At 49.2% G+C, this 27,681-nt stretch overlaps 1 protein-coding gene across 2 annotated transcripts in view; it reads right to left on the bottom strand.

Annotated features, from left to right (window-relative positions):
- The window catches only part of UTP6 (UTP6 small subunit processome component), a 127,382-nt gene that overhangs the window by 58,175 nt on the left and 41,526 nt on the right, over nucleotides 1-27,681 (bottom strand). The gene's annotated exons all lie outside the window — the stretch shown is intronic.

Below are 27,681 nucleotides of genomic sequence, written 5' to 3' on the forward strand. Positions count from 1 at the left end.
CCCTAGAGAAGGGCAGACGACGGACGTCGCTACTGATGCATCCCTCCTTCTCACGTCAGACTCTGCATCGCCAAGTGTGTACGCACTTTCCGCATACCAGGTCCTGCCGCCCGCAACGCGGGTATACATCGTCTGAGACACTAGCTCTTACTGTGCTCCAGACCTTCTCACAACAGAGGAGAATATTGTAAGAAGGTGCAGCTGCCCATCTGTAGCCCCGGGGGCTGGTTCTATAACACATGACACACAAAGACAGGTGTGCTGCTATGTATGTATGTATATATGTATGTATAGGACACGTAGCTACCATCCAGTCACACAGGGGTGCTGCTATGTATGTATAGGACACGTAGCTACCATCCAGTCACACAGGGGTGCTGCTATGTATGTACAGGACACGTAGCTACCATCCAGTCACACAGGGGTGCTGCTATGTATGTACAGGACACGTAGCTACCATCCAGTCACACAGGGGTGCTGCTATGTATGTATAGGACACGTAGCTACCATCCAGTCACACAGGGGTGCTGCTATGTATGTATAGGACACGTAGCTACCATCCAGTCACACAGGGGTGCTGCTATGTATGTATAGGACACGTAGCTATCATCCAGTCACACAGGGGTGCTGCTATGTATGTATAGGACACGTAGCTACCATCCAGTCACACAGGGGTGCTGCTATGTATGTATAGGACACGTAGCTACCATCCAGTCACACAGGGGTGCTGCTATGTATGTATAGGACACGTAGCTACCATCCAGTCACACAGGGGTGCTGCTATGTATGTATGTATATATGTATGTATAGGACACGTAGCTACCATCCAGTCACACAGGGGTGCTGCTATGTATGTACAGGACACGTAGCTACCATCCAGTCACACAGGGGTGCTGCTATGTATGTATAGGACACGTAGCTACCATCCAGTCACACAGGCGTACAGCTATGTATGTACAGGACACGTAGCTACCATCCAGTCACACAGGGGTGCTGCTATGTATGTACAGGACACGTAGCTACCATCCAGTCACACAGGGGTGCTGCTATGTATGTACAGGACACGTAGCTACCATCCAGTCACACAGGGGTGCTGCTATGTATGTATAGGACACGTAGCTACCATCCAGTCACACAGGGGTGCTGCTATGTATGTATAGGACACGTAGCTGCCATCCAGTCACACAGGGGTGCTGCTATGTATGTATAGGACACGTAGCTATCATCCAGTCACACAGGGGTGCTGCTATGTATGTATGTATATATGTATGTATAGGACACGTAGCTACCATCCAGTCACACAGGGGTGCTGCTATGTATGTACAGGACATGTAGCTACCATCCAGTCACACAGGGGTGCTGCTATGTATGTATAGGACACGTAGCTACCATCCAGTCACACAGGCGTACAGCTATGTATGTACAGGACACGTAGCTACCATCCAGTCACACAGGGGCGCTGCTATGTATGTATAGGACACGTAGCTACCATCCAGTCACACAGGGGTGCTGCTATGTATGTACAGGACACGTAGCTACCATCCAGTCACACAGGGGTGCTGCTATGTATGTACAGGACACGTAGCTACCATCCAGTCACACAGGGGTGCTGCTATGTATGTATAGGACACGTAGCTACCATCCAGTCACACAGGCGTACAGCTATGTATGTACAGGACACGTAGCTACCATCCAGTCACACAGGGGTGCTGCTATGTATGTATAGGACACGTAGCTACCATCCAGTCACACAGGGGTGCTGCTATGTATGTATAGGACACGTAGCTACCATCCAGTCACACAGGGGTGCTGCTATGTATGTATAGGACACGTAGCTACCATCCAGTCACACAGGGGTGCTGCTATGTATGTATAGGACACGTAGCTACCATCCAGTCACACAGGGGTGCTGCTATGTATGTATAGGACACGTAGCTATCATCCAGTCACACAGGGGTGCTGCTATGTATGTATGTATATATGTATGTATAGGACACGTAGCTACCATCCAGTCACACAGGGGTGCTGCTATGTATGTACAGGACACGTAGCTACCATCCAGTCACACAGGGGTGCTGCTATGTATGTATAGGACACGTAGCTACCATCCAGTCACACAGGCGTACAGCTATGTATGTACAGGACACGTAGCTACCATCCAGTCACACAGGGGCGCTGCTATGTATGTATAGGACACGTAGCTACCATCCAGTCACACAGGGGTGCTGCTATGTATGTACAGGACACGTAGCTACCATCCAGTCACACAGGGGTGCTGCTATGTATGTACAGGACACGTAGCTACCATCCAGTCACACAGGGGTGCTGCTATGTATGTATAGGACACGTAGCTACCATCCAGTCACACAGGCGTACAGCTATGTATGTACAGGACACGTAGCTACCATCCAGTCACACAGGGGTGCTGCTATGTATGTACAGGACACGTAGCTACCATCCAGTCACACAGGGGTGCTGCTATGTATGTACAGGACACGTAGCTACCATCCAGTCACACAGGCGTACAGCTATGTATGTACAGGACACGTAGCTACCATCCAGTCACACAGGGGTGCTGCTATGTATGTACAGGACACGTAGCTACCATCCAGTCACACAGGGGTGCTGCTATGTATGTATAGGACACGTAGCTACCATCCAGTCACACAGGGGTGCTGCTATGTATGTATAGGACACGTAGCTACCATCCAGTCACACAGGGGTGCTGCTATGTATGTATAGGACACGTAGCTATCATCCAGTCACACAGGGGTGCTGCTATGTATGTATGTATATATGTATGTATAGGACACGTAGCTACCATCCAGTCACACAGGGGTGCTGCTATGTATGTACAGGACACGTAGCTACCATCCAGTCACACAGGGGTGCTGCTATGTATGTACAGGACACGTAGCTACCATCCAGTCACACAGGCGTACAGCTATGTATGTACAGGACACGTAGCTACCATCCAGTCACACAGGGGTGCTGCTATGTATGTACAGGACACGTAGCTACCATCCAGTCACACAGGGGTGCTGCTATGTATGTACAGGACACGTAGCTACCATCCAGTCACACAGGGGTGCTGCTATGTATGTACAGGACACGTAGCTACCATCCAGTCACACAGGGGTGCTGCTATGTATGTACAGGACACGTAGCTACCATCCAGTCACACAGGGGTGCTGCTATGTATGTATAGGACACGTAGCTACCATCCAGTCACACAGGGGTGCTGCTATGTATGTACAGGACACGTAGCTATCATCCAGTCACACAGGGGTGCTGCTATGTATGTATAGGACACGTAGCTACCATCCAGTCACAAAGGGGTGCTGCTATGTATGTATGTATATATGTATGTATAGGACACGTAGCTATCATCTAGTCACACAGGGGTGCTGCTATGTATGTACAGGACACGTAGCTACCATCCAGTCACACAGGGGTGCTGCTATGTATGTACAGGACACGTAGCTATCATCCAGTCACACAGGGGTGCTGCTATGTATGTACAGGACACGTAGCTACCATCCAGTCACACAGGGGTGCTGCTATGTATGTATAGGACACGTAGCTACCATCCAGTCACACAGGGGTGCTGCTATGTATGTATAGGACACGTAGCTACCATCCAGTCACACAGGGGTGCTGCTATGTATAGGACACGTAGCTACCATCCAGTCACACAGGGGTGCTGCTATGTATGTATAGGACACGTAGCTACCATCCAGTCACACAGGGGTGCTGCTATGTATGTATAGGACACGTAGCTACCATCCAGTCACACAGGGGTGCTGCTATGTATGTATAGGACACGTAGCTACCATCCAGTCACACAGGGGTGCTGCTATGTATGTATAGGACACATAGCTACCAGCCAGTCACACAGGGGTGCTGCTATGTATGTATAGGACACGTAGCTATCATCCAGTCACACAGGGGTGCTGCTATGTATGTATAGGACACGTAGCTATCATCCAGTCACACAGGGGTGCTGCTATGTATGTATAGGACACGTAGCTACCATCCAGTCACACAGGGGTGCTGCTATGTATGTATGTATATATGTATGTATAGGACACGTAGCTATCATCCAGTCACACAGGGGTGCTGCTATGTATGTATAGGACACGTAGCTACCATCCAGTCACACAGGGGTGCTGCTATGTACGTACAGGACACGTAGCTACCATCCAGTCACACAGGGGCGCTGCTATGTATGTATAGGACACGTAGCTATCATCCAGTCACACAGGGGTGCTGCTATGTATGTATAGGACACGTAGCTACCATCCAGTCACACAGGGGCGCTGCTATGTATGTATAGGACACGTAGCTATCATCCAGTCACACAGGGGTGCTGCTATGTATGTATATATGTATGTACAGGACACGTAGCTACCATCCAGTCACACAGGGGTGCTGCTATGTATGTATAGGACACGTAGCTATCATCCAGTCACACAGGGGTGCTGCTATGTATGTATAGGACACGTGGCTACCATTCAGTCACACAGGGGTGCTGCTATGTATGTATAGGACACGTAGCTACCATCCAGTCACACAGGGGTGCTGCTATGTATGTATAGGACACGTAGCTATCATCCAGTCACACAGGGGTGCTGCTATGTATGTATAGGACACGTAGCTACCATCCAGTCACACAGGGGTGCTGCTATGTACGTACAGGACACGTAGCTACCATCCAGTCACACAGGGGCGCTGCTATGTATGTATAGGACACGTAGCTATCATCCAGTCACACAGGGGTGCTGCTATGTATGTATAGGACACGTAGCTACCATCCAGTCACACAGGGGCGCTGCTATGTATGTATAGGACACGTAGCTATCATCCAGTCACACAGGGGTGCTGCTATGTATGTATATATGTATGTACAGGACACGTAGCTATCATCCAGTCACACAGGGGTGCTGCTATGTATGTATAGGACACGTAGCTACCATCCAGTCACACAGGGGTGCTGCTATGTACGTACAGGACACGTAGCTACCATCCAGTCACACAGGGGCGCTGCTATGTATGTATAGGACACGTAGCTATCATCCAGTCACACAGGGGTGCTGCTATGTATGTATAGGACACGTGGCTACCATTCAGTCACACAGGGGTGCTGCTATGTATGTATAGGACACGTAGCTACCATACAGTCACACAGGGGTGCTGCTATGTATGTATAGGACACGTAGCTATCATCCAGTCACACAGGGGTGCTGCTATGTATGTATAGGACACGTAGCTATCATCCAGTCACACAGGGGTGCTGCTATGTATGTATAGGACACGTAGCTACCATCCAGTCACACAGGCGTACAGCTATGTATGTACAGGACACGTAGCTACCATCCAGTCACACAGGGGTGCTGCTATGTATGTACAGGACACGTAGCTACCATCCAGTCACACAGGGGTGCTGCTATGTATGTACAGGATACGTAGCTACCATCCAGTCACACAGGGGTGCTGCTATGTATGTATAGGACATGTAGCTACCATCCAGTCACACAGGCGTACAGCTAGGTATGTACAGGACACGTAGCTACCATCCAGTCACACAGGCGTACAGCTATGTATGTACAGGACACGTAGCTACCATCCAGTCACACAGGGGTGCTGCTATGTATGTATAGGACACGTAGCTATCATCCAGTCACACAGGGGTGCTGCTATGTATGTATAGGACACGTAGCTACCATCCAGTCACACAGGGGTGCTGCTATGTATGTACAGGACACGTAGCTACCATCCAGTCACACAGGGGTGCTGCTATGTATGTATAGGACACGTAGCTACCATCCAGTCACACAGGGGTGCTGCTATGTATGTATAGGACACGTAGCTACCATCCAGTCACACAGGGGTGCTGCTATGTATGTATAGGACACGTAGCTATCATCCAGTCACACAGGGGTGCTGCTATGTATGTATGTATATATGTATGTATAGGACACGTAGCTACCATCCAGTCACACAGGGGTGCTGCTATGTACGTACAGGACACGTAGCTATCATCCAGTCACACAGGGGTGCTGCTATGTATGTATAGGACACGTAGCTACCATCCAGTCACACAGGGGTGCTGCTATGTATGTATAGGACACGTAGCTACCATCCAGTCACACAGGGGTGCTGCTATGTATGTATGTATATATGTATGTATAGGACACGTAGCTATCATCCAGTCACACAGGGGTGCTGCTATGTATGTATAGGACACGTAGCTATCATCCAGTCACACAGGGGTGCTGCTATGTATGTATAGGACACGTAGCTATCATCCAGTCACACAGGGGTGCTGCTATGTATGTATAGGACACGTAGCTACCATCCAGTCACACAGGGGTGCTGCTATGTATGTATGTATATATGTATGTATAGGACACGTAGCTATCATCCAGTCACACAGGGGTGCTGCTATGTATGTATAGGACACGTAGCTACCATCCAGTCACACAGGGGCGCTGCTATGTATGTATAGGACACGTAGCTATCATCCAGTCACACAGGGGTGCTGCTATGTATGTATAGGACACGTAGCTACCATCCAGTCACACAGGGGCGCTGCTATGTATGTATAGGACACGTAGCTATCATCCAGTCACACAGGGGTGCTGCTATGTATGTATATATGTATGTACAGGACACGTAGCTACCATCCAGTCACACAGGGGCGCTGCTATGTATGTATGTATATATGTATGTATAGGACACGTAGCTATCATCCAGTCACACAGGGGTGCTGCTATGTACGTACAGGACACGTAGCTACCATCCAGTCACACAGGGGCGCTGCTATGTATGTATAGGACACGTAGCTACCATCCAGTCACACAGGGGCGCTGCTATGTATGTATAGGACACGTAGCTATCATCCAGTCACACAGGGGTGCTGCTATGTATGTATATATGTATGTACAGGACACGTAGCTACCATCCAGTCACACAGGGGTGCTGCTATGTATGTATAGGACACGTAGCTATCATCCAGTCACACAGGGGTGCTGCTATGTATGTATAGGACACGTGGCTACCATTCAGTCACACAGGGGTGCTGCTATGTATGTATAGGACACGTAGCTACCATCCAGTCACACAGGGGTGCTGCTATGTATGTATAGGACACGTAGCTATCATCCAGTCACACAGGGGTGCTGCTATGTATGTATAGGACACGTAGCTACCATCCAGTCACACAGGCGTACAGCTATGTATGTACAGGACACGTAGCTACCATCCAGTCACACAGGGGTGCTGCTATGTATGTACAGGACACGTAGCTACCATCCAGTCACACAGGGGTGCTGCTATGTATGTACAGGATACGTAGCTACCATCCAGTCACACAGGGGTGCTGCTATGTATGTATAGGACATGTAGCTACCATACAAGTCACACAGGCGTACAGCTATGTATGTACAGGACACGTAGCTACCATCCAGTCACACAGGGGTGCTGCTATGTATGTATAGGACACGTAGCTACCATCCAGTCACACAGGGGTGCTGCTATGTATGTACAGGACACGTAGCTACCATCCAGTCACACAGGGGTGCTGCTATGTATGTACAGGACACGTAGCTACCATCCAGTCACACAGGGGTGCTGCTATGTATGTATAGGACACGTAGCTACCATCCAGTCACACAGGGGTGCTGCTATGTATGTATAGGACACGTAGCTACCATCCAGTCACACAGGGGTGCTGCTATGTATGTATAGGACACGTAGCTATCTTCCAGTCACACAGGGGTGCTGCTATGTATGTATGTATATATTTATGTATAGGACACGTAGCTACCATCCAGTCACACAGGGGTGCTGCTATGTATGTACAGGACACGTAGCTACCATCCAGTCACACAGGGGTGCTGCTATGTATGTATAGGACACGTAGCTACCATCCAGTCACACAGGCGTACAGCTATGTATGTACAGGACACGTAGCTACCATCCAGTCACACAGGGGCGCTGCTATGTATGTATAGGACACGTAGCTACCATCCAGTCACACAGGGGTGCTGCTATGTATGTACAGGACACGAAGCTACCATCCAGTCACACAGGCGTACAGCTATGTATGTACAGGACACGTAGCTACCATCCAGTCACACAGGCGTACAGCTATGTATGTACAGGACACGTAGCTACCATCCAGTCACACAGGGGTGCTGCTATGTATGTACAGGACACGTAGCTACCATCCAGTCACACAGGGGTGCTGCTATGTATGTACAGGACACGTAGCTACCATCCAGTCACACAGGGGTGCTGCTATGTATGTACAGGACACGTAGCTACCATCCAGTCACACAGGGGTGCTGCTATGTATGTACAGGACACGTAGCTACCATCCAGTCACACAGGGGTGCTGCTATGTATAGGACACGTAGCTATCATCCAGTCACACAGGGGTGCTGCTATGTATAGGACACGAAGCTACCATCCAGTCACACAGGGGTGCTGCTATGTATGTACAGGACACGTAGCTATCATCCAGTCACACAGGGGTGCTGCTATGTATGTATAGGACACGTAGCTACCATCCAGTCACAAAGGGGTGCTGCTATGTATGTATGTATATATGTATGTATAGGACACGTAGCTACCATCCAGTCACACAGGGGTGCTGCTATGTATGTATAGGACACGTAGCTATCATCCAGTCACACAGGGGTGCTGCTATGTATGTACAGGACACGTAGCTACCATCCAGTCACACAGAGGTGCTGCTATGTATGTATAGGACACGTAGCTATCATCCAGTCACACAGGGGTGCTGCTATGTATGTACAGGACACGTAGCTACCATCCAGTCACACAGGGGTGCTGCTATGTATGTATAGGACACGTAGCTACCATGCAGTCACACAGGGGTGCTGCTATGTATGTATAGGACACGTAGCTACCATCCAGTCACACAGGGGTGCTGCTATGTATAGGACACGTAGCTACCATCCAGTCACACAGGGGTGCTGCTATGTATGTATAGGACACGTAGCTACCATCCAGTCACACAGGGGTGCTGCTATGTATGTATAGGACACGTAGCTACCATCCAGTCACACAGGGGTGCTGCTATGTATGTATAGGACACGTAGCTATCATCCAGTCACACAGGGGTGCTGCTATGTATGTATAGGACACGTAGCTATCATCCAGTCACACAGGGGTGCTGCTATGTATGTATAGGACACGTAGCTATCATCCAGTCACACAGGGGTGCTGCTATGTATGTATAGGACACGTAGCTACCATCCAGTCACACAGGGGTGCTGCTATGTATGTATAGGACACGTAGCTATCATCCAGTCACACAGGGGTGCTGCTATGTATGTATAGGACACGTAGCTATCATCCAGTCACACAGGGGTGCTGCTATGTATGTATAGGACACGTAGCTACCATCCAGTCACACAGGGGTGCTGCTATGTATGTATGTATATATGTATGTATAGGACACGTAGCTATCATCCAGTCACACAGGGGTGCTGCTATGTATGTATAGGACACGTAGCTACCATCCAGTCACACAGGGGTGCTGCTATGTATGTATAGGACACGTAGCTACCATCCAGTCACACAGGGGTGCTGCTATGTATGTATGTATATATGTATGTATAGGACACGTAGCTATCATCCAGTCACACAGGGGTGCTGCTATGTACGTACAGGACACGTAGCTACCATCCAGTCACACAGGGGCGCTGCTATGTATGTATAGGACACGTAGCTATCATCCAGTCACACAGGGGTGCTGCTATGTATGTATAGGACACGTAGCTACCATCCAGTCACACAGGGGCGCTGCTATGTATGTATAGGACACGTAGCTATCATCCAGTCACACAGGGGTGCTGCTATGTATGTATATATGTATGTACAGGACACGTAGCTACCATCCAGTCACACAGGGGTGCTGCTATGTATGTATAGGACACGTAGCTATCATCCAGTCACACAGGGGTGCTGCTATGTATGTATAGGACACGTAGCTACCATCCAGTCACACAGGGGTGCTGCTATGTATGTATAGGACACGTAGCTACCATCCAGTCACACAGGGGTGCTGCTATGTATGTATAGGACACGTAGCTATCATCCAGTCACACAGGGGTGCTGCTATGTATGTATAGGACACGTAGCTACCATCCAGTCACACAGGCGTACAGCTATGTATGTACAGGACACGTAGCTACCATCCAGTCACACAGGGGTGCTGCTATGTATGTACAGGACACGTAGCTACCATCCAGTCACACAGGGGTGCTGCTATGTATGTACAGGATACGTAGCTACCATCCAGTCACACAGGGGTGCTGCTATGTATGTATAGGACATGTAGCTACCATCCAGTCACACAGGCGTACAGCTATGTATGTACAGGACACGTAGCTACCATCCAGTCACACAGGGGTGCTGCTATGTATGTATAGGACACGTAGCTACCATCCAGTCACACAGGGGTGCTGCTATGTATGTACAGGACACGTAGCTACCATCCAGTCACACAGGGGTCCTGCTATGTATGTACAGGACACGTAGCTACCATCCAGTCACACAGGGGTGCTGCTATGTATGTACAGGACACGTAGCTACCATCCAGTCACACAGGGGTGCTGCTATGTATGTATAGGACACGTAGCTACCATCCAGTCACACAGGCGTACAGCTATGTATGTACAGGACACGTAGCTACCATCCAGTCACACAGGCGTACAGCTATGTATGTACAGGACACGTAGCTACCATCCAGTCACACAGGGGTGCTGCTATGTATGTACAGGACACGTAGCTACCATCCAGTCACACAGGGGTGCTGCTATGTATGTATAGGACACGTAGCTACCATCCAGTCACACAGGGGTGCTGCTATGTATAGGACACGTAGCTATCATCCAGTCACACAGGGGTGCTGCTATGTATAGGACACGTAGCTATCATCCAGTCACACAGGGGTGCTGCTATGTATGTATAGGACACGTAGCTATCATCCAGTCACACAGGGGTGCTGCTATGTATGTATAGGACACGTAGCTATCATCCAGTCACACAGGGGTGCTGCTATGTATGTATAGGACACGTAGCTATCATCCAGTCACACAGGGGTGCTGCTATGTATGTATAGGACACGTAGCTACCATCCAGTCACACAGGGGTGCTGCTATGTATGTATGTATATATGTATGTATAGGACACGTAGCTATCATCCAGTCACACAGGGGTGCTGCTATGTATGTATAGGACACGTAGCTACCATCCAGTCACACAGGGGCGCTGCTATGTATGTATAGGACACGTAGCTATCATCCAGTCACACAGGGGTGCTGCTATGTATGTATAGGACACGTAGCTACCATCCAGTCACACAGGGGCGCTGCTATGTATGTATAGGACACGTAGCTATCATCCAGTCACACAGGGGTGCTGCTATGTATGTATATATGTATGTACAGGACACGTAGCTACCATCCAGTCACACAGGGGCGCTGCTATGTATGTATGTATATATGTATGTATAGGACACGTAGCTATCATCCAGTCACACAGGGGTGCTGCTATGTACGTACAGGACACGTAGCTACCATCCAGTCACACAGGGGCGCTGCTATGTATGTATAGGACACGTAGCTATCATCCAGTCACACAGGGGTGCTGCTATGTATGTATAGGACACGTAGCTACCATCCAGTCACACAGGGGTGCTGCTATGTATGTATAGGACACGTAGCTACCATCCAGTCACACAGGCGTACAGCTATGTATGTACAGGACAAGTAGCTACCATCCAGTCACACAGGGGTGCTGCTATGTATGTATAGGACACGTAGCTACCATCCAGTCACACAGGCGTACAGCTATGTATGTACAGGACACGTAGCTACCATCCAGTCACACAGGGGTGCTGCTATGTATGTACAGGACACGTAGCTACCATCCAGTCACACAGGGGTGCTGCTATGTATGTATAGGACACGTAGCTACCATCCAGTCACACAGGCGTACAGCTATGTATGTACAGGACACGTAGCTACCATCCAGTCACACAGGGGTGCTGCTATGTATGTACAGGACACGTAGCTACCATCCAGTCACACAGGGGTGCTGCTATGTATGTATAGGACACGTAGCTACCATCCAGTCACACAGGCGTACAGCTATGTATGTACAGGACACGTAGCTACCATCCAGTCACACAGGGGTGCTGCTATGTATGTATAGGACACGTAGCTACCATCCAGTCACACAGGGGTGCTGCTATGTATGTACAGGACACGTAGCTACCATCCAGTCACACAGGGGTGCTGCTATGTATGTACAGGACACGTAGCTACCATCCAGTCACACAGGGGTGCTGCTATGTATGTATAGGACACGTAGCTACCATCCAGTCACACAGGGGTGCTGCTATGTATGTATAGGACACGTAGCTACCATCCAGTCACACAGGGGTGCTGCTATGTATGTATAGGACACGTAGCTATCATCCAGTCACACAGGGGTGCTGCTATGTATGTATGTATATATGTATGTATAGGACACGTAGCTACCATCCAGTCACACAGGGGTGCTGCTATGTATGTACAGGACACGTAGCTACCATCCAGTCACACAGGGGTGCTGCTATGTATGTATAGGACACGTAGCTACCATCCAGTCACACAGGCGTACAGCTATGTATGTACAGGACACGTAGCTACCATCCAGTCACACAGGGGCGCTGCTATGTATGTATAGGACACGTAGCTACCATCCAGTCACACAGGGGTGCTGCTATGTATGTACAGGACACGTAGCTACCATCCAGTCACACAGGGGTGCTGCTATGTATGTACAGGACACGTAGCTACCATCCAGTCACACAGGGGTGCTGCTATGTATGTATAGGACACGTAGCTACCATCCAGTCACACAGGCGTACAGCTATGTATGTACAGGACACGTAGCTACCATCCAGTCACACAGGGGTGCTGCTATGTATGTACAGGACACGTAGCTACCATCCAGTCACACAGGGGTGCTGCTATGTATGTATGTATATATGTATGTATAGGACACGTAGCTACCATCCAGTCACACAGGGGTGCTGCTATGTATGTATAGGACACGTAGCTACCATCCAGTCACACAGGGGTGCTGCTATGTATGTATAGGACACGTAGCTACCATCCAGTCACACAGGGGTGCTGCTATGTATGTATAGGACACGTAGCTACCATCCAGTCACACAGGGGTGCTGCTATGTATGTATAGGACACGTAGCTACCATCCAGTCACACAGCGGTGCTGCTATGTATGTATAGGACACGTAGCTACCATCCAGTCACACAGGCGTACAGTAATGTATGTACAGGACACGTAGCTACCATCCAGTCACACAGGCGTACAGCTATGTATGTACAGGACACGTAGCCAACATCCAGTCACACAGGGGTGCTGCTATGTATGTATAGGACACGTAGTTACCATCCAGTCACACAGGGGTGCTGCTATGTATGTATAGGACACGTAGCTACCATCCAGTCACACAGAGGTGCTGCTATGTATGTATAGGACACGTAGCTACCATCCAGTCACACAGGGGTGCTGCTATGTATGTATGTATATATGTATGTATAGGACACGTAGCTATCATCCAGTCACACAGGGGTGCTGCTATGTATGTATAGGACACGTAGCTATCATCCAGTCACACAGGGGTGCTGCTATGTATGTATAGGACACGTAGCTATCATCCAGTCACACAGGGGTGCTGCTATGTATGTATAGGACACGTAGCTATCATCCAGTCACACAGGGGTGCTGCTATGTATGTATGTATATATGTATGTACAGGACACGTAGCTACCATCCAGTCACACAGGGGCGCTGCTATGTATGTATAGGACACGTAGCTACCATCCAGTCACACAGGGGTGCTGCTATGTATGTACAGGACACGTAGCTACCATCCAGTCACACAGGGGTGCTGCTATGAATGTATGTATATATGTATGTATAGGACACGTAGCTATCATCCAGTCACACAGGGGTGCTGCTATGTATGTATAGGACACGTAGCTATCATCCAGTCACACAGGGGTGCTGCTATGTACGTACAGGACACGTAGCTACCATCCAGTCACACAGGGGTGCTGCTATGTATGTATAGGACACGTAGCTACCATCCAGTCACACAGGGGTGCTGCTATGTATGTACAGGACACGTAGCTACCATCCAGTCACACAGGGGTGCTGCTATGAATGTATGTATATATGTATGTATAGGACACGTAGCTATCATCCAGTCACACAGGGGTGCTGCTATGTATGTATAGGACACGTAGCTATCATCCAGTCACACAGGGGTGCTGCTATGTATGTATAGGACACGTAGCTATCATCCAGTCACACAGGGGTGCTGCTATGTATGTATAGGACACGTAGCTACCATCCAGTCACACAGGCGTACAGCTATGTATGTACAGGACACGTAGCTATCATCCAGTCACACAGGGGTGCTGCTATGTATGTATAGGACACGTAGCTATCATCCAGTCACACAGGGGTGCTGCTATGTATGTACAGGACACGTAGCTATCATCCAGTCACACAGGGGTGCTGCTATGTATGTATAGGACACGTAGCTACCATCCAGTCACACAGGGGTGCTGCTATGTATGTATAGGACACGTAGCTACCATCCAGTCACACAGGGGTGCTGCTATGTATGTATAGGACACGTAGCTACCATCCAGTCACACAGGGGCGCTGCTATGTATAGGACACGTAGCTACAATCCAGTCACACAGGGGTGCTACTATGTATGTATAGGACACGTAGCTACCATCCAGTCACACAGGGGCGCTGCTATGTATAGGACACGTAGCTACAATCCAGTCACACAGGGGTGCTGCTATGTATGTACAGGACACGTAGCTACCATCCAGTCACACAGGGGTGCTGCTATGTATGTATAGGACACGTAGTTACCATCCAGTCACACAGGGGTGCTGCTATGTATGTACAGGACACGTAGCTATCATCCAGTCACACAGGGGTGCTGCTATGTATGTACAGGACACGTAGCTATCATCCAGTCACACAGGGGTGCTGCTATGTATGTATAGGACACGTAGCTATCATCCAGTCACACAGGGGTGCTGCTATGTATGTACAGGACACGTAGCTAACATCCAGTCACACAGGGGTGCTGCTATGTATGTATAGGACACGTAGCTACCATCCAGTCATACAGGGGTGCTGCTATGTATGTATGTACAGGACACGTAGCTATCATCCAGTCACACAGGGGTGCTGCTATGTATGTATAGGACACGTAGCTACCATCCAGTCACACAGGGGTGCTGCTATGTATGTATAGGACACGTAGCTACCATCCAGTCACACAGGGGTGCTGCTATTTATGTATAGGACACGTAGCTATCATCCAGTCACACAGGGGTGCTGCTATGTATGTACAGGACACGTAGCTACCATCCAGTCATACAGGGGTGCTGCTATGTATGTATAGGACACGTAGCTACCATCCAGTCATACAGGGGTGCTGCTATGTATGTATAGGACACGTAGCTACCATCCAGTCACACAGGGGTGCTGCTATGTATGTATAGGACACGTAGCTATCATCCAGTCACACAGGGGTGCTGCTATGTATGTATAGGACACGTAGCTATCATCCAGTCACACAGGGGTGCTGCTATGTATGTATAGGACACGTAGCTACCATCCAGTCATACAGGGGTGCTGCTATGTATGTATAGGACACGTAGCTACCATCCAGTCACACAGGGGTGCTGCTATGTATGTATAGGACACGTAGCTATCATCCAGTCACACAGGGGTGCTGCTATGTATGTATAGGACACGTAGCTATCATCCAGTCACACAGGGGTGCTGCTATGTATGTATAGGACACGTAGCTACCATCCAGTCACACAGGGGTGCTGCTATGTATGTATAGGACACGTAGCTACCATCCAGTCACACATGGGTGCTGCTATGTATGTATAGGACACGTAGCTACCATCCAGTCACACAGGGGTGCTGCTATGTACGTATAGGACACGTAGCTACCATCCAGTCACACAGGGGTGCTGCTATGTACGTACAGGACACGTAGCTACCATCCAGTCACACAGGGGTGCTACTATGTACGTACAGGACACGTAGCTACCATCCAGTCACACAGGGGTGCTGCTATGTATGTATAGGACACGTAGCTACCATCCAGTCACACAGGGGTGCTGCTATGTATGTATAGGACACGTAGCTACCATCCAGTCACACAGGGGTGCTGCTATGTATGTATAGGACACGTAGCTACCATCCAGTCACACAGGGGTGCTGCTATGTATGTATAGGACACGTAGCTACCATCCAGTCACACAGGGGTGCTGCTATGTACGTACAGGACACGTAGCTACCATCCAGTCATACAGGGGCGCTGCTATGTATGTATGTATATATGTATGTATAGGACACGTAGCTATCATCCAGTCACACAGGGGTGCTGCTATGTATGTATAGGACACGTAGCTACCATCCAGTCACACAGGGGTGCTGCTATGTCTGTACAGGACACGTAGCTATCATCCAGTCACACAGGGGTGCTGCTATGTATGTATAGGACACGTAGCTACCATCCAGTCACACAGGGGTGCTGCTATGTATGTATAGGACACGTAGCTACCATCCAGTCACACAGGGGTGCTGCTATGTATGTATAGGACACGTAGCTACCATCCAGTCACACAGGGGTGCTGCTATGTATGTATAGGACACGTAGCTACCATCCAGTCACACAGGGGTGCTGCTATGTACGTACAGGACACGTAGCTATCATCCAGTCACACAGGGGTGCTGCTATGTATGTATAGGACACGTAGCTATCATCCAGTCACACAGGGGTGCTGCTATGTATGTATAGGACACGTAGCTACCATCCAGTCACACAGGGGTGCTGCTATGTACGTACAGGACACGAAGCTACCATCCAGTCACACAGGGGTGCTGCTATGTATGTATAGGACACGTAGCTACCATCCAGTCACACAGGGGTGCTGCTATGTATGTATATATGTATGTATAGGACACGTAGCTATCATCCAGTCACACAGGGGTGCTGCTATGTATGTATAGGACACGTAGCTACCATCCAGTCACACAGGGGTGCTGCTATGTACGTACAGGACACGTAGCTATCATCCAGTCACACAGGGGTGCTGCTATGTATGTATAGGACACGTAGCTACCATCCAGTCACACAGGGGCGCTGCTATGTATAGGACACGTAGCTATCATCCAGTCACACAGGGGTGCTGCTATGTATGTATAGGACACGTAGCTACCATCCAGTCACACAGGGGTGCTGCTATGTACGTATAGGACACGTAGCTACCATCCAGTCACACAGGGGTGCTGCTATGTACGTATAGGACACGTAGCTACCATCCAGTCACACAGGGGTGCTGCTATGTACGTACAGGACACGTAGCTACCATCCAGTCACACAGGGGTGCTGCTATGTACGTACAGGACACGTAGCTACCATCCAGTCACACAGGGGTGCTGCTATGTATGTATAGGACACGTAGCTACCATAAAGTCACACAGGGGTGCTGCTATGTATGTATAGGACACGTAGCTACCATCCAGTCACACAGGGGTGCTGCTATGTATGTATAGGACACGTAGCTACCATCCAGTCACACAGGGGTGCTGCTATGTACGTATAGGACACGTAGCTACCATCCAGTCACACAGGGGTGCTGCTATGTACGTACAGGACACGTAGCTATCATCCAGTCACACAGGGGTGCTGCTATGTATGTATAGGACACGTAGCTACCATCCAGTCACACAGGGGCGCTGCTATGTATGGATAGGACACGTAGCTATCATCCAGTCACACAGGGGTGCTGCTATGTATGTATATATGTATGTACAGGACACGTAGCTACCATCCAGTCACACAGGGGTGCTGCTATGTATGTATAGGACACGTAGCTATCATCCAGTCACACAGGGGTGCTGCTATGTATGTATAGGACACGTAGCTACCATCCAGTCACACAGGGGTGCTGCTATGTATGTATAGGACACGTAGCTACCATCCAGTCACACAGGGGTGCTGCTATGTATGTATAGGACACGTAGCTATCATCCAGTCACACAGGGGTGCTGCTATGTATGTATAGGACACGTAGCTACCATCCAGTCACACAGGGGTGCTGCTATGTATGTACAGGACACGAAGCTACCATCCAGTCACACAGGCGTACAGCTATGTATGTATAGGACACGTAGCTACCATCCAGTCACACAGGGGTGCTGCTATGTATGTATAGGACACGAAGCTACCATCCAGTCACACAGGGGTGCAGCTATGTATGTACAGGACACGTAGTTATCATCCAGTCACACAGGGGTGCTGCTATGTATGTACAGGACACGTAGCTACCATCCAGTCACACAGGGGTGCTGCTATGTATGTACAGGACACATAGCTACCATCCAGTCACACAGGCGTACAGCTATGTATGTATGTACAGGACACGTAGTTATCATCCAGTCACACAGGGGTGCTGCTATGTATGTATAGGACACGTAGCTATCATCCAGTCACACAGGGGTGCTGGTATGTATGTATAGGACACGTAGCTACCATCCAGTCACACAGGGGTGCTGCTATGTACGTACAGGACACGTAGCTATCATCCAGTCACACAGGGGTGCTGCTATGTATGTATATATGTATGTACAGGACACGTAGCTACCATCCAGTCATACAGGGGTGCTGCTATGTATGTATAGGACACGTAGCTACCATCCAGTCATACAGGGGTGCTGCTATGTATTTACAGGACACGTAGCTACCATCCAGTCATACAGGGGTGCTGCTATGTATGTACAGGACACGTAGCTACCATCCAGTCACACAGGGGTGCTGCTATGTATGTATAGGACACGTAGCTACCATCCAGTCACACAGGGGTGCTGCTATGTATGTATAGGACACGTAGCTATCATCCAGTCATACAGGGGTGCTGCTATGTATGTATAGGAGACGTAGCTACCATCCAGTCATACAGGGGTGCTGGTATGTATGTATAGGACACGTAGCTACCATCCAGTCACACAGGGGTGCTGCTATGTATGTACAGGACACGTAGCTACCATTCAGTCACACAGGGGTGCTGCTATGTATGTATAGGAGACGTAGCTACCATCCAGTCATACAGGGGTGCTGCTATGTATGTACAGGACACGTAGCTACCATCCAGTCACACAGGGGTGCTGCTATGTATGTATAGGACACGTAGCTACCATCCAGTCACACAGGGGTGCTGCTATGTATGTACAGGACACGTAGCTACCATCCAGTCACACAGGGGTGCTGCTATGTATGTATGTATATATGTATGTATAGGACACGTAGCAACCATCCAGTCACACAGGGGTGCTGCTATGTATGTATAGGACACGTAGCTACCATCCAGTCACACAGGGGTGCTGCTATGTATGTATAGGACACGTAGCTACCATCCAGTCACACAGGGGTGCTGCCATGTATGTATAGGACACGTAGCTACCATCCAGTCACACAGGGGTGCTGCTATGTATGTATAGGACACGTAGCTACCATCCAGTCACACAGGGGTGCTGCTATGTATGTATAGGACACGTAGCTACCATCCAGTCACACAGCGGTGCTGCTATGTATGTATAGGACACGTAGCTAACATCCAGTCACACAGGGGTGCTGCTATGTATGTATAGGACACGTAGCTACCATCCAGTCACACAGGGGTGCTGCTATGTATGTATAGGACACGTAGCTACCATCCAGTCACACAGGGGTGCTGCTATGTATGTATAGGACACTTAGCTACCATCCAGTCACACAGGGGTGCTGCTATGTATGTATGTATATATGTATGTATAGGACACGTAGCTATCATCCAGTCACACAGGGGTGCTGCTATGTATGTATAGGACACGTAGCTATCATCCAGTCACACAGGGGTGCTGCTATGTATGTATAGGACACGTAGCTATCATCCAGTCACACAGGGGTGCTGCTATGTATGTATAGGACACGTAGCTATCATCCAGTCACACAGGGGTGCTGCTATGTATGTATGTATATATGTATGTACAGGACACGTAGCTACCATCCAGTCACACAGGGGCGCTGCTATGTATGTATAGGACACGTAGCTACCATCCAGTCACACAGGGGTGCTGCTATGTATGTACAGGACACGTAGCTACCATCCAGTCACACAGGGGTGCTGCTATGAATGTATGTATATATGTATGTATAGGACACGTAGCTATCATCCAGTCACACAGGGGTGCTGCTATGTATGTATAGGACACGTAGCTATCATCCAGTCACACAGGGGCGCTGCTATGTATGTATAGGACACGTAGCTACCATCCAGTCACACAGGGGTGCTGCTATGTATGTACAGGACACGTAGCTACCATCCAGTCACACAGGGGTGCTGCTATGAATGTATGTATATATGTATGTATAGGACACGTAGCTATCATCCAGTCACACAGGGGTGCTGCTATGTATGTATAGGACACGTAGCTATCATCCAGTCACACAGGGGTGCTGCTATGTATGTATAGGACACGTAGCTATCATCCAGTCACACAGGGGTGCTGCTATGTATGTATAGGACACGTAGCTACCATCCAGTCACACAGGGGTGCTGCTATGTATGTATGTATATATGTATGTATAGGACACGTAGCTATCATCCAGTCACACAGGGGTGCTGCTATGTACGTACAGGACACGAAGCTACCATCCAGTCACACAGGGGTGCTGCTATGTATGTATAGGACACGTAGCTACCATCCAGTCACACAGGGGTGCTGCTATGTACGTACAGGACACGAAGCTACCATCCAGTCACACAGGGGTGCTGCTATGTATGTATAGGACACGTAGCTACCATCCAGTCACACAGGGGTGCTGCTATGTACGTACAGGACACGTAGCTACCATCCAGTCACACAGGGGCGCTGCTATGTATGTATAGGACACGTAGCTACCATCCAGTCACACAGGGGTGCTGCTATGTATGTACAGGACACGTAGCTACCATCCAGTCACACAGGGGTGCTGCTATGAATGTATGTATATATGTATGTATAGGACACGTAGCTATCATCCAGTCACACAGGGGTGCTGCTATGTATGTATAGGACACGTAGCTATCATCCAGTCACACAGGGGTGCTGCTATGTATGTATAGGACACGTAGCTATCATCCAGTCACACAGGGGTGCTGCTATGTATGTATAGGACACGTAGCTATCATCCAGTCACACAGGGGTGCTGCTATGTATGTATGTATATATGTATGTATAGGACACGTAGCTATCATCCAGTCACACAGGGGTGCTGCTATGTATGTACAGGACACGTAGCTACCATCCAGTCACACAGGGGTGCTGCTATGTATGTATAGGACACGTAGCTACCATCCAGTCACACAGGGGCGCTGCTATGTATGTATAGGACACGTAGCTACCATCCAGTCACACAGGGGTGCTGCTATGTATGTATATATGTATGTACAGGACACGTAGCTACCATCCAGTCACACAGGGATGCTGCTATGTATGTATAGGACACGTAGCTATCATCCAGTCACACAGGGGTGCTGCTATGTATGTATAGGACACGTAGCTACCATCCAGTCACACAGGGGTGCTGCTATGTATGTATAGGACACGTAGCTACCATCCAGTCACACAGGGGTGCTGCTATGTATGTATAGGACACGTAGCTACCATCCAGTCACACAGGGGTGCTGCTATGTATGTACAGGACACGTAGCTACCATCCAGTCACACAGGGATGCTGCTATGTATGTATAGGACACGTAGCTACCATCCAGTCACACAGGGGTGCTGCTATGTATGTATAGGACACGTAGCTACCATCCAGTCACACAGGGGTGCTGCTATGTATGTATAGGACACGTAGCTACCATCCAGTCACACAGGGGTGCTGCTATGTATGTATAGGACACGTAGCTATCATCCAGTCACACAGGGGTGCTGCTATGTATGTATAGGACACGTAGCTACCATCCAGTCACACAGGGGTGCTGCTATGTATGTACAGGACACGAAGCTACCATCCAGTCACACAGGCGTACAGCTATGTATGTATAGGACACGTAGCTACCATCCAGTCACACAGGGGTGCTGCTATGTATGTATAGGACACGAAGCTACCATCCAGTCACACAGGGGTGCAGCTATGTATGTACAGGACACGTAGTTATCATCCAGTCACACAGGGGTGCTGCTATGTATGTACAGGACACGTAGCTACCATCCAGTCACACAGGGGTGCTGCTATGTATGTACAGGACACATAGCTACCATCCAGTCACACAGGCGTACAGCTATGTATGTATGTACAGGACACGTAGTTATCATCCAGTCACACAGGGGTGCTGCTATGTATGTATAGGACACGTAGCTATCATCCAGTCACACAGGGGTGCTGGTATGTATGTATAGGACACGTAGCTACCATCCAGTCACACAGGGGTGCTGCTATGTATGTATAGGACACGTAGCTACCATCCAGTCACACAGGGGTGCTGCTATGTACGTACAGGACACGTAGCTACCATCCAGTCATACAGGGGTGCTGCTATGTATGTATAGGACACGTAGCTACCATCCAGTCACACAGGGGTGCTGCTATGTACGTACAGGACACGTAGCTATCATCCAGTCACACAGGGGTGCTGCTATGTATGTATATATGTATGTACAGGACACGTAGCTACCATCCAGTCATACAGGGGTGCTGCTATGTATGTATAGGACACGTAGCTACCATCCAGTCATACAGGGGTGCTGCTATGTATGTACAGGACACGTAGCTACCATCCAGTCATACAGGGGTGCTGCTATGTATGTACAGGACACGTAGCTACCATCCAGTCACACAGGGGTGCTGCTATGTATGTATAGGACACGTAGCTACCATCCAGTCACACAGGGGTGCTGCTATGTATGTATAGGACACGTAGCTACCATCCAGTCATACAGGGGTGCTGCTATGTATGTATAGGAGACGTAGCTACCATCCAGTCATACAGGGGTGCTGGTATGTATGTATAGGACACGTAGCTACCATCCAGTCACACAGGGGTGCTGCTATGTATGTACAGGACACGTAGCTACCATTCAGTCACACAGGGGTGCTGCTATGTATGTATAGGAGACGTAGCTACCATCCAGTCATACAGGGGTGCTGCTATGTATGTACAGGACACGTAGCTACCATCCAGTCACACAGGGGTGCTGCTATGTATGTATAGGACACGTAGCTACCATCCAGTCACACAGGGGTGCTGCTATGTATGTACAGGACACGTAGCTACCATCCAGTCACACAGGGGTGCTGCTATGTATGTATGTATATATGTATGTATAGGACACGTAGCTACCATCCAGTCACACAGGGGTGCTGCTATGTATGTATAGGACACGTAGCTACCATCCAGTCACACAGGGGTGCTGCTATGTATGTATAGGACACGTAGCTACCATCCAGTCACACAGGGGTGCTGCTATGTATGTATGTATATATGTATGTATAGGACACGTAGCTATCATCCAGTCACACAGGGGTGCTGCTATGTATGTATAGGACACGTAGCTATCATCCAGTCACACAGGGGTGCTGCTATGTACGTACAGGACACGTAGCTACCATCCAGTCACACAGGGGCGCTGCTATGTATGTATAGGACACGTAGCTACCATCCAGTCACACAGGGGTGCTGCTATGTATGTACAGGACACGTAGCTACCATCCAGTCACACAGGGGTGCTGCTATGAATGTATGTATATATGTATGTATAGGACACGTAGCTATCATCCAGTCACACAGGGGTGCTGCTATGTATGTATAGGACACGTAGCTATCATCCAGTCACACAGGGGTGCTGCTATGTATGTATAGGACACGTAGCTATCATCCAGTCACACAGGGGTGCTGCTATGTATGTATAGGACACGTAGCTACCATCCAGTCACACAGGCGTACAGCTATGTATGTACAGGACACGTAGCTATCATCCAGTCACACAGGGGTGCTGCTATGTATGTACAGGACACGTAGCTATCATCCAGTCACACAGGGGTGCTGCTATGTATGTATAGGACACGTAGCTACCATCCAGTCACACAGGGGTGCTGCTATGTATGTATAGGACACGTAGCTACCATCCAGTCACACAGGGGTGCTGCTATGTATGTATAGGACACGTAGCTACCATCCAGTCACACAGGGGTGCTGCTATGTATGTATAGGACACGTAGCTACCATCCAGTCACACAGGGGCGCTGCTATGTATGTATAGGACACGTAGCTACAATCCAGTCACACAGGGGAGCTGCTATGTATGTACAGGACACGTAGCTACCATCCAGTCACACAGGGGTGCTGCTATGTATATATATATATATGTATGTATAGGACACGTAGCTATCATCCAGTCACACAGGGGTGCTGCTATGTATGTATAGGACACGTAGTTACCATCCAGTCACACAGTGGTGCTGCTATGTATGTATAGGACACGTAGCTACCATCCAGTCACACAGGGGTGCTGCTATGTATGTATAGGACACGTAGCTACCATCCAGTCACACAGGGGTGCTGCTATGTATGTACAGGACACGTAGCTATCATCCAGTCACACAGGGGTGCTGCTATGTATGTACAGGACACGTAGCTATCATCCAGTCACACAGGGGTGCTGCTATGTATGTATAGGACACGTAGCTATCATGCAGTCACACAGGGGTGCTGCTATGTATGTACAGGACACGTAGCTAACATCCAGTCACACAGGGGTGCTGCTATGTATGTATAGGACACGTAGCTATCATCCAGTCACACAGGGGTGCTGCTATGTATGTATAGGACACGTAGCTACCATCCAGTCACACAGGGGTGCTGCTATTTATGTATAGGACACGTAGCTATCATCCAGTCACACAGGGGTGCTGCTATGTATGTATAGGACACGTAGCTATCATCCAGTCACACAGGGGTGCTGCTATGTATGTATAGGACACGTAGCTATCATCCAGTCACACAGGGGTGCTGCTATGTATGTATAGGACACGTAGCTACCATCCAGTCATACAGGGGTGCTGCTATGTATGTATAGGACACGTAGCTACCATCCAGTCACACAGGGGTGCTGCTATGTATGTATAGGACACGTAGCTATCATCCAGTCACACAGGGGTGCTGCTATGTATGTATAGGACACGTAGCTATCATCCAGTCACACAGGGGTGCTGCTATGTATGTATAGGACACGTAGCTACCATCCAGTCACACAGGGGTGCTGCTATGTATGTATAGGACACGTAGCTACCATCCAGTCACACAGGGGTGCTGCTATGTATGTATAGGACACGTAGCTACCATCCAGTCACACAGGGGTGCTGCTATGTACGTATAGGACACGTAGCTACCATCCAGTCACACAGGGGTGCTGCTATGTACGTACAGGACACGTAGCTACCATCCAGTCACACAGGGGTGCTACTATGTACGTACAGGACACGTAGCTACCATCCAGTCACACAGGGGTGCTGCTATGTATGTATAGGACACGTAGCTACCATCCAGTCACACAGGGGTGCTGCTATGTATGTATAGGACACGTAGCTACCATCCAGTCACACAGGGGTGCTGCTATGTATGTATAGGACACGTAGCTACCATCCAGTCACACAGGGGTGCTGCTATGTATGTATAGGACACGTAGCTACCATCCAGTCACACAGGGGTGCTGCTATGTACGTACAGGACACGTAGCTACCATCCAGTCATACAGGGGCGCTGCTATGTATGTATGTATATATGTATGTATAGGACACGTAGCTATCATCCAGTCACACAGGGGTGCTGCTATGTATGTATAGGACACGTAGCTACCATCCAGTCACACAGGGGTGCTGCTATGTCTGTACAGGACACGTAGCTATCATCCAGTCACACAGGGGTGCTGCTATGTATGTATAGGACACGTAGCTACCATCCAGTCACACAGGGGTGCTGCTATGTATGTATAGGACACGTAGCTACCATCCAGTCACACAGGGGTGCTGCTATGTATGTATAGGACACGTAGCTACCATCCAGTCACACAGGGGTGCTGCTATGTATGTATAGGACACGTAGCTACCATCCAGTCACACAGGGGTGCTGCTATGTACGTACAGGACACGTAGCTATCATCCAGTCACACAGGGGTGCTGCTATGTATGTATAGGACACGTAGCTATCATCCAGTCACACAGGGGTGCTGCTATGTATGTATAGGACACGTAGCTACCATCCAGTCACACAGGGGTGCTGCTATGTACGTACAGGACACGAAGCTACCATCCAGTCACACAGGGGTGCTGCTATGTATGTATAGGACACGTAGCTACCATCCAGTCACACAGGGGTGCTTCTATGTATGTATATATGTATGTATAGGACACGTAGCTATCATCCAGTCACACAGGGGTGCTGCTATGTATGTATAGGACACGTAGCTACCATCCAGTCACACAGGGGTGCTGCTATGTACGTACAGGACACGTAGCTATCATCCAGTCACACAGGGGTGCTGCTATGTATGTATAGGAAACGTAGCTACCATCCAGTCACACAGGGGCGCTGCTATGTATGTATAGGACACGTAGCTATCATCCAGTCACACAGGGGTGCTGCTATGTATGTATATATGTATGTACAGGACACGTAGCTACCATCCAGTCACACAGGGGTGCTGCTATGTATGTATAGGACACGTAGCTACCATCCAGTCACACAGGGGTGCTGCTATGTATGTATAGGACACGTAGCTACCATCCAGTCACACAGGGGTGCTGCTATGTATGTATAGGACACGTAGCTATCATCCAGTCACACAGGGGTGCTGCTATGTAGGTATAGGACACGTAGCTACCATCCAGTCACACAGGCGTACAGCTATGTATGTACAGGACACGTAGCTACCATCCAGTCACACAGGGGTGCTGCTATGTATGTACAGGATACGTAGCTACCATCCAGTCACACAGGGGTGCTGCTATGTATGTATAGGACACGTAGCTACCATCCAGTCACACAGGCGTACAGCTATGTATGTACAGGACACGTAGCTACCATCCAGTCACACAGGGGTGCTGCTATGTATGTATAGGACACGTAGCTATCATCCAGTCACACAGGGGTGCTGCTATGTATGTATAGGACACGTAGCTACCATCCAGTCACACAGGGGTGCTGCTATGTATGTATAGGACACGTAGCTATCATCCAGTCACACAGGGGTGCTGCTATGTATGTATAGGACACGTAGCTATCATCCAGTCACACAGGGGTGCTGCTATGTATGTATAGGACACGTAGCTATCATCCAGTCACACAGGGGTGCTGCTATGTATGTATAGGACACGTAGCTACCATCCAGTCATACAGGGGTGCTGCTATGTATGTATAGGACACGTAGCTACCATCCAGTCACACAGGGGTGCTGCTATGTATGTATAGGACACGTAGCTATCATCCAGTCACACAG

This window comes from Taudactylus pleione, unplaced genomic scaffold (genome assembly GCF_031769625.1).
Source record: "Taudactylus pleione unplaced genomic scaffold, aTauple2 ptg002606l, whole genome shotgun sequence".
Taxonomy (NCBI): Eukaryota; Metazoa; Chordata; class Amphibia; order Anura; family Myobatrachidae; genus Taudactylus; species Taudactylus pleione.